Genomic DNA, 13,454 nt, shown 5'->3' on the forward strand with positions numbered 1-13,454 from the left:
AGTTAACACACTGGTGGAAATGGCTCCATCAGCCTGGAGGAATTCCAAAGCGGTAAACGTCTCATAGTTGAGTGATGGGTGGACGTCACACAAGTTCATTCATAGCCACGTCGGACTTTTCATTGGTTTTACAACCCAGCCAGCTCATTGCAAACGGGCAGGTAGGGGTCCACCTTGGTGTTCAAGGACATTTTGACAGGACAGATGGCTGGTGATGGACTCATCTGCTGTTGCAGGGCACAAACCTGTGACCTTGTGGTTGCAGGACGTCTCTAACCAAATGTGCAAGTCTGGCAAGATGCACGAGTGGAGGAGAATGTCCAAGTTAGGAACATTCTTAATAGTGAGACAGACACCAACCACTTGAATGTGTTGTCATGGCAAACAATCAAAACTTTGTCAGCCCACTTAAAGACATGCCTTCTTAATTACCCATAAAACACAGATGCAGAGACAGAGATATAATAATAAGTGCTGTGAACACTTGAGGACACACAGCTGGGCTCTGGAGGACAAAGCCTCAGTGTTTCTCCCATTAAAACTTAGTGCCAGAGCCAAAAGGTCAACTAAGCAGCATGTTGGCAAATAGATGAACCTTGCTCACCTGGTGTCTGCTGGGACGACGGTACGATGTTAGCTGCGCATACAGGTGTTCCTACCAAAAGACAATTGCAGACAACTGGACTGCAAGGACAAGGAAGTCAATGGTCGACATGCTAATATGAAGCATGAGCTCATGTACATGGGGTATTCGGTTCTTTTTCCCATGAACTGTACTAACCCGCGTTCAGACTGAGAGAAGTCTGTTTTCCCACATTTCCAGCAGGCTTAGTGATGTTTATTAGCGGTACGCAGACGCAGACCAACAGGAGCCAGGGACTCTCTCTCTCTCTTCGTAGTGTGGCCACAGACAATCAAGCTGTTTATTAGTGGGATATTAGCTACGATGGGTCATATTTTAACCGTGAAGGGCTGTCTTCTCCTTGAAAACAGACGTGCAAAATGACATTTCTTCCAAAGATAAGAAGGGAGCTGGTGAGTAATGACACAAATAAGGGGCATTCATCAGCACATTCAAAAAGTAGGAAAGGGAGGCGGACAAAAAGGAGAAGTCAGAGGTTCATTTGTGACAGTCCCAGATGACTGGCTAGTCAAAAACACTCATGACAGTTCATTGCTACAGAGGAGAGCGAGCCGATCAGTAGACGTTTGATCAGGGGAATGATACAGAGCCAAAATCAGGGAAAGTGCTGGAATGGTGTGACAGGGTGACCAGTACACAATAAAACGACAATGGGGTTTAACCACATCAAATGACATGCTTTGCAGATAACTAGCACCGAGTTGTTAGCCTTGGCATCAGACAATTGACACAACTCACTTCAGTGAGTCATCCTCACAGCCAGCCAACTGACGAGGCAACAAAGACATTCTTATCAACAATCGATTTGCTAAACGACACGTTGGATGCTTTAGTTGGGAGCGCCAAGGAAATGGGGTTTGATACTTTTAAGCTGAGTGGTGACAAGTGAGATGGAGGCCACGAGGCATCACGGCAGCCATGGCCACACAATGGGCCCATTGACAGGACCCAGCTTATAACCACAGCAGTACAGGCGCTTAGGTCCTACTGCTCTCTGTGTGGCTCGGCCACTGGGAGCTTTCAGAGCTTATCCAAATGCTAATAGGTCCAAAAGCTGAGTGGAGTACAGCCTTTCTTCTCCTCTCAGCCTCCCACACGCTGCGGGGAATGAGCAGAATTCATCTCGCCATCCCTTCCATCCTTTCTTTGGAAGCTGGAAGCATGAATGTGCCACTTGACTTTGCTTTACAGCTGCCCTCTGTGCTTAGAGACAACATGCGCACACAAAGAGGTGGTCCCGCAGCCAAACATTTCCATAAAGGGGCCCAAAGACTGAGAGGGATGCCTACAGAACAGACAAAGCCTTATGTGCATTGTGCTCGAGCAGCTCAAGAGCATCAATGTCAGAGGCTGCACGACCAACGCAACAATGCGTGGGTGAAGAAGTTAACCAGGCACGGGGTCGACGCATTCCTCTGCCGGGCAGAGTCACAGCCCCTGGCACCTTGTCTGCCAAGTGTGCGGAAGAAGCAAACGAGGCCCTCTCTAGGAAAACAGCAGAGCCACAGGCAAGCGGGCTGGCATGCATGTCGTAAAAGAATAATGTTACATATCACTAGCTACCACAAAGTCAGAGAGGGAGAGCATAAATATGTTTTCACTTTAGACGGTGCCGTGTTATTTGTCTCCGGCAAATTTTCTTGATTTGAATCAAATGCTTCAAGTAATGTGGACATATTTGCTCCCCCTGCCAATCTCCTCTTCGTTCTGCTCAAGACAGTGCCAACTTTCAACTTGTGGCGATGTCTAGTTTGCATATACATTCATGGCCGGGTTTAGTCTGAGAAATAAGTTCTCTTACACTAAAGCTGGACCTGCGCATCCCCATGCAAACCACAAACAGTCACACTAATGGAAACACAACAGACGGATAAAGACAAGAGCTGAGTGAGCGGCCTCTCAGTGGGCTCAGGACACCGTGGTTCTCTCAATCATTGATTAAACTCATGTGCAGCCCTGAAACACAGCCTCTTTTTCCAGACCCCCCTGCCCCCCACAAAAAAAAAAAAACTTAACTGAACCCATTGCACTAAGTAACATGGGTTTAATTTCTGGAGAAATTGCAAAAACACTAAACCTCAGCTTCGTGATTTATGCACATTTGGAGGGCACTAATTTCACTGCAGAGTTCATAAGGCTGCATGTGGTTGTTTGATAGATGTAACAGACCAATTGATAGTCCGTTGAGCTAAGAGTGAAAGACCATACATCTCTGATAAGTCTGTTTATGCACCAAAAATCCGAACAGTGAAGCATTATTGTGAAAAGTTAAGCTCAAACTGAAATGGTAATCCTTGGGTCAATGAGGAGGCCGTGTATTCCAGATAAGGATGGGAGAATGTCAATGAGCAAATAAGTATTGAACACACAACGAGCCGGGAGAGGGGAATAATGCAGCAAAGCAAATGCGTGGAAAAATGTTTCACTTCTAACAAAGGTCTGTTCTCTTGAGTCAGCTAGAGGATTCTATCATGACTATGAAATGGCGTACACCGCCTGAGCAGACAAATCTCATAGATAAATCCTTAGTGGTTGGTAGTGGAATAACGCCACGGTTCAAAAGCTGCTTTCAAAGCAAATATATGAAGACGAGGGCATGTATCAATCTCTTCAACAGAACCGGGAAAGGATAATTCCCCACATTGTCCTCTTTGGATGCTTTCCATTGCTTTCTGAAAGGCCATGATGCCGACATGATTAGATTATGTTGCTTTTCCATTGCACATTACCAGTTTGGGTCAGTTCCATTCCACCTAAGAAACAGTGAAAAAAAAACACACCAGCTGGGATCAAGACATGTAAACGACAATAATAGAGGAGAACTAGGATGTCCTGTATTTACTTGCCATACTTGGATTTTGGCCAAACTTTATTCAAGATGAGACAGAGGGCAGCAAGAAAATTGAGCACTGCAACAAAGTGAAGACTATGGAGTGTACTGGCTTGCGCCGTAAGGAACAGCAACATGCTGAGCAAGGTACTACAAATGGTCCCTCAAAGGAGATGGTTGAAGAGGAAAGACACCCAAGCATTTTTTTTCAAGAATATATTCCCAGCAGGCCCACTAGTTGAAACAGAGCATTCTGATTAATATTGCGTTTGTGGAATATGAGTTAAATAGCAAAATCCACCGCTTTTTAGCCATCTCAGGGAGCGGCCATTTTCTTACTTCTGTCGACTGAAAGTGACGGCTCAGCTTCAGAAAACAGGTCAGCCGTGATTGGTCGTTACCTGAGACCTGAGCAGTTGTGATGTCATTTTCAGTCAACAGAAGTGACAAAATGGCCCCCCCCCCAAAGATGGTTAAAAACAGGTGGATTTAACTCTCATTCCACAAATGCAATATTTATCAGAATGCATTGTTTCAACTAGTGGGCTTGCATAGAACATATTCTTGAAAAAAATATGTTTGGGTTGACTTCTGCTGACGTCTGTAAGCAACTGGAAATAGTCAATAGTGAGGTAAGATGAATAGGCTACATCCAGTGAATGATATGGACAAAAATACTGGCACATATTGCCATTACACCGACAAAAATGAAATATCCATCCAGAAATGATAATTACTAATTAACAGATCTGTTTTGATCATCAAGTGAGCTGACTCACTGCGGTAGAGTGGCAAATCTTGCCATCTACTTAAAGGTCAGCGCTGACCCTCTTGCAACCCTGTGCTGCTATTTATATTCATCCCTCCCACCTTCCAGCGGTTCTAGCACAAAGAGAAAGAGAAGGATAGATCAGTGCTAATGCTCCCCACTGCAGAAATACAACATATAAGGCGTCGCCACTCCTTTTTTGCCATCTTGGTGTAACATTTCAATGTTAATTTGACTCTTTCTGGCATAAGGAGTGACTGAACAGAAGAGCTCCATCGGAAATGTGTATACGTTTTTATTTGAAATTATTCTTTTCTTTACTTTGAACTGAAATGGAACAAAGCATTTCTCCTGTTTCAGACCAATTAGACTAATCCGTCAACCTCAGCTTACAACTGAAAGGGGCTTTAAGGATTTTGTAGCAAAGAATGCTGCCTGACGTTCTTTCCATTCACACATACACCTACAGAGAAATTGTGCACATTCTTAACCCGCCGCACGCACACACACTAGTGTCACCTGCACTTGCAGAAGTACAGTAGATGCCCAATTAGCAACATATTACCAACTCAGTGTGGGTTGAGTCATGCAATCAGTTCAGTAGTTCATTCAGACAATGAACAGGTCTTACCAAAACACAATGAATGGGTTAATTAATTGAACTAGTCGCACCGCACAGAAGAGCATGCGGAACCCAGGATACGTGCATGTTCTATCATCTACTTACACATGAAGAAACAGGTTCACACAACGGTTTGGATTTGGACACTTTACATACTACCTACAGTATAACCCTATAGTATATTTGATGGGCTATCTTTATGAAATAGACATTCAGGGCATCTGTCAGTACATAGATGCAGACCCTGTGTTCTGTCAGAGACTCAGCCGGAACCCTAATAAAAATAGTTTTTTATAGAAAAAAAATGAAATTGTCCACACATTATAACAGGAATGCATATGAAGACCAGATCACATGGTCAAGAATCAACTACCAGTACCTTTTGAGGGTAGCAAAGGTTGAGAAAGCATTCATGCTGAAGAAAAGAACAAATAAGGGTGGCACCATTTTCCTCCACAGCTAGATATCTAAAATCGTATTAAAGGATTTCACATAAAGGGAATCAACCACCCACAAGAGCGCTGGAGCGGCACTTTTATCCCATCACATAATGGCAACCAAATTATAATAATTAAAGTAACCCTAAATGGAGAGTGTCATCTTAATGTTTCAGCACTTCAAATGAGAGTGTCTCTAATTAAGACTGAATTGGCTGTCTACATATTCATTCTCAATGTGATTACAAAAAAAAAGTTTTGATGCATCAAGAAGTGCTTGTTGAAAAGTGAGGACACAATCATTATAGGCAGTTGTGCAATTCGGATTTTGAGCAACATTTTCTTAAAAAAAAATAAATTAAAAAATCGCTCCAACCTTCAGAGTTGAAACCATCGACATACATGCAGGCAAGGCAAGACATTAGCATAACAGAGATATCAGTTCAGATAAACACTTATCCCAAAGAAGCAGCAGCCTCAAAAAAGGCTGTGAAGACAATAAAAACAAGAAGTAAGTACATCAGTGCCCAAATGTTCCATGGTGAAAATTAAAGCGCATTCCCATCTTTTATTAAATACAGTGATCCACATTTAGACTATTGGGGGTATTAACAAATAGAAATTTTAGTCGATCACAACCAAAATGCGAAAAAACAGCCCAATCTGTTTGAGCAAAAACTCAATTTAAAGCCCGCTATTTAGGATCTTAGTAAATCATGCCCTAAGTAAGGCAAGATGGAAGACCACCAAGACAACGACTACTGGAGTCTAATGATTTAGCCTGCAACGCCTGTTTAATTCCGGCTCTCAGCTCTTGTCCTTAACCTCACCTGACAGCAGTTTTGTTTGCAGAGTTCCGCTTCCTGCACTGTGTGAATGTGCTTGTTTGTTGAACGCAGCCGTCGTCTCAGGGTCTGATTAATTACAGGGATTCTCGGAGGAATTGAGGGTGACATATGCTCTTGTACTGGTGAGAGAGCGAGTGCGTCTGTGTGGCAGGAACCGCGAGCACCAGTTTTAGGTGTGACTTGATGAGGACATATGTTCAACTGCATTGGCAAAGATTGCTTGCATTTTTGCACTTTTACTATAACTCTGGTGCGAACATGTGGTCAAGTGTGAGGCGTCCATTAGGTTGTGTGTATGTGGGTTAGTGTAATGATCAGAAGATTCAGGTGCAGCGCCAGAAACCCACTTCTACGTACAGCAGGGGCATCCTGGCACACACAGGGCACCAGATGTCAGAGCAGAGCAGGAACCTGCTCAGTGGACCAATGGCACTTTTTACAGCTGAAAACAGGATTTGGGCGTCCAAGAATAAACCCGCTGTGGGGACTGAACAGAACTCGTCCTCATTGAAACACAGAAAACTTTTTTAAAAGTGAAAATTAAACATTTGAGTGTGCAGCTTGCAAAGTAAGTAATCAAGCCTGAGCATGTGCTGGGAGGTACAGGGGTGACCATGCCCCTCAATTTAATTTGCATGACGGTCTGTCACAGTTTGCTCCCCTGTGTTTGAGCGTCTCATTCATTTCTTGGCTGTTGGAGTCATCATGCCTAGCCAATTTTGTTACAACAGGCAAATGAAATAACACGTCTTAGAAGAAATAATACAAATTAGTGTAGTGAAAAAGAAGGATCCTTAAGGGCAGTCGAGGAAGTTTTTGGCTTAGTCAGCTCCAAGGGCATGACACTGGGCAGTGTCTCGTTTGATTGACAGGTGTTGGCAGGCCATCATCCTCTACGGAATAGTAAAGTGCACGGCTGTAGCTCCAAGTTAAATCGTCTGTCGGACAGACAGTGTGTTCTATGACTACACTACTATCTAATGGGCCTGATTTTTAAAACCGCATTCACATGGTACAGCTAATTCACGATTCATTTGCGTCATGCTCCATCCATGTATTTTCTATAGCGTTTGTCCTCATTCGGATCGCAGCTGAGCTTCCGCACAGGAACGCCTGAACCGAGATTTAAACCAAGATTCCACTGCCCGCTGTGTACCAATGAACCATAAAAAATGTCAGGTACATTTTCTGGGAATTTTTAATAGGGTGCTTAGCGAATGGAGTGGAATGGAACCAGTCATCCTAACCACTAATCTGACATGTTAATGCATTAACTCATTTACTGCCAGACATTTGCCCCACAAGGATGAATACAATTTTCTAAATCAGAGTCTGAATTAAATTGCGTCATACCATCGCATTGAAAGTAATTTGAGGAAAATGTATTCACTGACCAATAATTGAGTCCATAGTCAATCAATGATATGCTGTCAAATGGAAATCCTTATTTCGTTGCTATTAATTCCAATACATTCCTGTTTCTGTACTTCAATTAAGACAAAAAACAAGAAGCAGGTTTTACAAAGAGAGTTGATGTTGTTGAGAATGGCAACAGTTGACTGAGTCTGGGCTTGCAACATATTATCGGCTTATGAAAAAAGTACATTGTGCAGGGCCCCTACTTAACAGTGATTCATCCAATGAATACTCAATGGGGTGAGTCAAAATAACAAATAAATGTAAAAGTTGGTTTCATTTTGGAATTCCCAAAACACTAGAAAGGTAATTTAGGAAAAAACACTGTGCTGTTCACAGAAGAAACGCAATCAATTAAAGCATAATAGTCGTGAGTCTTGAGGAAAATCCAGAAGTTAATCTACATAAGGACTAAATGGCTAAATGTAATGTAATGACTCGAAACTACATCAAGGAAATCAACAGGAAAGGCGTATTAATGGTATTTAGAAGTGGTAGGCCACATTTGGGCAATCACCATGAAGCAGGAGAGACGCTAGTTAGCTTGTTGTCATTAAGGCTCTAATGGCAGCCAAACCTGGAGAAAAACGGACCCCTGAGAGGATGCAAAGGATGAAGGCGTGCAAGAGCACTAAATATGATAGTCACGAGGCTGTGAGCTCAAATTCAATTAGTGTGTGAACACACAAAACAGCAGTACAAACAGGAATGGTAATAAGCTTGTCCAAAACACGACTTGCTTCATTTCATGTTGAATCGTCAATCGCAACGCTGGCACACAACTCAGACTTTAATTTATTTCCCTTACAGAACTTGTCACGCAAACTTTTTTTTTTTTTTTAATCAGGGTTGGTTTAAATGCTTCGAGTCAAAACCCCTCAGTCATGTTTGCTGCATAGTGTACATAATTTGAGGCTGATGTTACCTTGAATCAGTTTGGTCGGCTCCCCTCCATTCCTCATTCGACCATTAATGAAGTAAATTGCTGAGGTTATAAACCGATTCCACATTCTCCATCAGATTAGAAGCCGTACTGGTCTACGCCCGCTACGGTAATTGGCGGCCAACGTTTCTCCTTGCGTACTTAAAAGACATTTCACAACTCTATATTCATACGGAATTTGGAGGTTGAACAGACACCATGTGTGATGACATAATAGGTTTCAGCAAATCTTTAGTTCGAGCATGTTTTGCTTTTGTTTTGACAGACATACAACACTAATTTAGCCGCCACTGAGAACTACAGTGGGGCACCTCAATTTTTAAGTGCAGAAATGTAGTAGAGAAAAGGCATCTCTTTCAGATGAAGGCTGGTATGAATCGAGCTTTAGTTCCAAATTTGAAATATAGAGGCAGTCCTTTATCGTACTCGGCCCTTTTCCTGATTCAGCAATGCAACAGTGTTGTCCAAGATGGTCATGCCCATGAAACCAGGCTTCACCTCCCACAAACACATCCTAGAAAGTGAGGTTCTAAAACTACTCAGGTATGTAATTCAAAGTGAATGTTATTTCTAATTTTCATGAAACATTGATCCATTTGACAAATATTTGGACTTAGACCACTTTCACACTATTTTTTTTTTTCCAATCCTTGTTTGTTTCTTCTCTTTCAAGAAACCTACTGAAGATGATACTGACCAGGATCCAACCTATGAAACTAAAGATGATTACAGTACCTCAGCTGGGGAAAAAAGTGCAAGAAATATGTTCCAATATGAAGATCCATTTGAGAAAAAAAAAACAATTTCTGTAAAAACAAGCATCCAGAAGAAGTAATCATTGGCATATCAATAACCAAGAATCCCCCAGATTTAATGGCAGCCATAAAACTTTAACTCACTGTGCTGCACGATGACACAAATTGAGTTTCCCATTGTAAGTTCTCAGTGGCTCAATTACAACAGCACCTGTTAAAACTGTTTGTTCCTTCTATAACTGTATCAGGCGCCCTTCGTTTTTTTTGTTTTTGTTTACAGTTGTAAAATATTACCTGTAGATGACTACAGGTTTTAATGATTGACGGTTTGAGCCTGGAACACCTCCATCCATCCATCCATCTATCCATCCATCCATTATCTATACCGCTTATCCTCACAAGGGTGCCTGAAACACCTTTTACATTATATTGTTTCCCATGAGGAAATTTGTTCTGAAATTTGAAAAAGTCAACCAGTGTCAACAAATGGATTGTGTTCTACTTTGGAGGCTCTACTGTAATTCTTTAGCTCAGAGCTGTTTTTCTGAAAGGTTTGCCATGCTATTGATGATTATACGTTCATCCTTACGCTTAGGGATGGGATATCACAAAGGGTGTCTGTCATCACTGAGTCGATCTGTGTTTAAAATATTTGCCTACAATTTAGTCATGCATGGGTTAACCTAGATGAAAGTTCACCTGACAAGGATTAAACCCTGTAGCCCTATTTTTCCAATCTCTACAGCAACATTCTAAAATGACTTCTGAGAGTTATTAAGGCATAATTCCTCCATTCTACGATTTACAAAACGCTGATGTTCTGCTCAGAAGCTTATAACGAGGAGAAGAGAGGAAGAGCTGGCTGCCTTGTGACTGAGATGCAGGGCGACAGCTGACCTATAAGGGCTGACTCACCCCCACATTCACTTCACCACTAATATATTCACTTATTAACGCTCAGGGGAAGTGCAGTATTGCTGTGTAAGAACTCATTCGGTGCTATGCTATAAAGTAAAATGTGCAAGGTGCATATCGTCACTGTTCTGTGAAAAACATGTACGTCCAATTTTGGAATTGTTAAAAAAATGTTCACGTTAATGCGATGTCCATAACGCGGAAGCACCATTCGCATAAGAATACGAAAAAAGAAAAAAAAGGACAGAAGTGTTTTTCACAGGACAGCGACAATATGTAAAAATCAATTACATCATATTGAAGTTTATTAGTTAGATTGCAACGTCACTGTCTAAGCCTTGTGATTATGTTGCACTAAATGTGAATGCCCTCAACAAGCGACTTTAGAAACTTACAGCTGAAAATGCTAAAACATACTTTAGTACAGCTCATTATAATAGATGATAATGTTGTATGACAGTTGAGTTAAGATAGTCCCCGCTTAGATTTTCCATATAATGAACTCTAATTACCTCAGATTTTAGCCAGATCGCAAATAAATAATCCAACACCTAAGTCAGTTATTACCATTTTGTCTCTTGTCCCTGTGTTGGGGAATTCTTTCAAAATGTGAATGGTATCACTAACTACCCTTCGAACTAATTTATATTTTACATTGAACTAGGTTATATGTTAGAAAACGCTGCATTTCAGTTCTGTGTTACAGCAAAAAGGAATCTATTACAGTAATTAGGTTATTTTTGTAGGGCAACCTGACACTGCATTTAGGTGTGTCTGGATGTACATCAAGGAGATAGCAGACAGTCACAAGGTTTTTGAGATTTTTGTCCACTACTGCCTTGGACTCACACAAAGGAATCTGACGACACACAAACCAAAGACCTGAGTCTTATCAATGGAAGATTTGTGCACAAGATAAAGCCCCAAGGCGAGGCCTGTTTAAGATGTCATCATCATTAACGTCATTTGTCCGACGGCCACAGCGAGACAGAGCGGCCATTTGGAAAGACACCCAGTGAGGAGGAAGATGAAGACAGACAGCGCTGCTGGTCAGGAACAGGAAGATGGTTACATTAGGCCTAATGAGCAAATGTGAGCTCACACCCACGCTTCGCTAAATTGCAGCATTTTGTTGGACATTCTTTTTCTCACGAGCATGTCATTTTTGCCTTCTATAACCTCGCAGTGACACAGACAGAGATCGTCAAAAGTTATCGGTCTTAATACATCATAATCTGTCATCCTTTCACTAGCTCAAAGTCAAAAGATACGACTGGGAAAAAACAAAACCGCTGTTCTAATGGGGATGTGGTTTTACATGGATGGAGGAGGCCTGTTTGCTGAATCTAGCTGGCTGACCGGCTGACAGTAAGTGTGTGTGACACTTCCCTGCCGCAGGAGTTGTAGGCGCTAGTGTATTGTGACAGAGTGCAACCTTTAAAGGCCAGCGACTGATGCACAACAGCGCCCAAACCCCAGCGACTCAGCCTGCGACGGCCCTCCGCCTAAGAGCATCTGTGGCCGCACATGCACAAAGATGTCATGGCACCGCTGTGGTGTGCACACAACACTGTCCCTTTGCTGCTCCAACAAAGACATCTGAGACTAATTTGACCGCTTCTAAGAAAACCATGTCAAGTCATTAATCTATCTTGTATACTTTAATAGTCATAATTTGACGCATGCATAATGGAAAAAAAACACAAAATGAGGAGCACAGAGCTGTGGCACTAATTAGCATTTGAAGGCTTGTGGAAATTTAAATCATCTACTGCCACCTGCTGGTCAAAATTATTTATGCCATATAAAAGGAAAATAAATAAATACCTTTATATATATTTTAGATAGTAACCTGAGGATTGGATAATTGTTGCAGTGATAAATGTGTTCGCCCATTTACATGGCAGCAAGTTATTGCTGAAGCTTGCTAAGACGAAGTATTGAGAACTACTGTAGTGGTGTTGTGATGTTTCTGGAGGAACAGCATCAAATTCTAATACTTTGGCTGTCCGATGTGCACTTTATGGCAATTTTGACCTTTTAAAATGACGCAAATATCAGGACTCTCATCACTGGGAAACATTTTCTATAAATCATTTATTGTGTGTGACAGAGATTCATATTTATATTTGCTGTGGGTTGGTGCGTAGTTAAGCACTGGAACTATTTGACTGCGGAAGGCACCATGGGCACAAACGGTTAGTTAGTTTCTCCTTGTGAGATTGGAGGGTCCTGCATCAAGTGGTTCTTGAAACTCTTATCTTTGATGAGTGCACTACTGCTGTACCATTCAAATTGCTGTGCTAAAATCATGTAAGTAACTCACCAGATGCCATCCCGGTCGATAAATATCCAATGCATAAGTGAAATTTGACTAAAAGTAAAGTAAAAGAGTAGTTATGATTGGTCTCCATGGAATCTTGACTTTAACCTTATATAAAATGCTATTCCATCAATACAAGGCTTTAAATAAGCAGTTTCGCGCCTCATTAAAACACATGATATAGCAAAACAGAGAATCAAAGCTTTATAAGTTTTTCCTGATCTGTGATGACTGTCCTAGAAAAGCTTCACTGAGCCGGACGCACGCATGCATGGTGCAAGACACTTACATCACCTATGGCTGATCAGGAGGAGGCAGAAGCCAAGACATTACAGAAGCTGGCCTAACTGGGCCCATACAAATTTCATAAACACGATGAAAGCAAAACAATTTTGGTTGTGCGTCACGCATCCTCGATGCTTTTTGATTATCGGGTACTATCATGGCAAGCTCGGTGCTACTTTCACACCACATCAGCTAGCAACAAGGCTAAATGTTTAGTGCAGCTAAACATTGGGGAGTCACTCGTAAGTAAATAATCATCGCCACCATGGCGGCAAATAAGAGGCACTTCTGATGAGTATTGTTCTCACCAACTGATGACAAGGAAAGACGGAGAAGACATGCTAATTGCTGATCTAAAATTGACAAATGTGAAACACTGGAATTAAGTGCTTGGGTAATCAAGTACACTCTTCACAGAAGTCTGTCTGGAACCGTGTTAAAGCGGAGTGAAAAATAATAATAAATACTATATTATAAAATATGATATATTGAGTATTTATAATACCATTAATGTTATTTGTCTGTTTTCACAATACAGTCCTGAGTATTGATTTTGACTTTTGAGACGGCAAATGTTCTCAAAACTACATGACAGCACATCTTTTTTTGTTTGTGTAGCGTTGTTAAAGGATCATACAACCGATTCAGAAAAAAGTTTAGACTGAAAC

At 41.6% G+C, this 13,454-nt stretch overlaps 1 protein-coding gene across 6 annotated transcripts in view; it reads right to left on the minus strand.

Annotated features, from left to right (window-relative positions):
- kidins220a (kinase D-interacting substrate 220a) overlaps positions 1–13,454 on the minus strand; it is a 49,685-nt gene that overhangs the window by 18,891 nt on the left and 17,340 nt on the right. The gene's annotated exons all lie outside the window — the stretch shown is intronic.

Source organism: Filicampus tigris, chromosome 13 (assembly GCF_054856515.1).
Source record: "Filicampus tigris isolate MCC_2025a chromosome 13, RoL_Ftig_1.0, whole genome shotgun sequence".
In the NCBI taxonomy this organism is placed as follows: Eukaryota; Metazoa; Chordata; class Actinopteri; order Syngnathiformes; family Syngnathidae; genus Filicampus; species Filicampus tigris.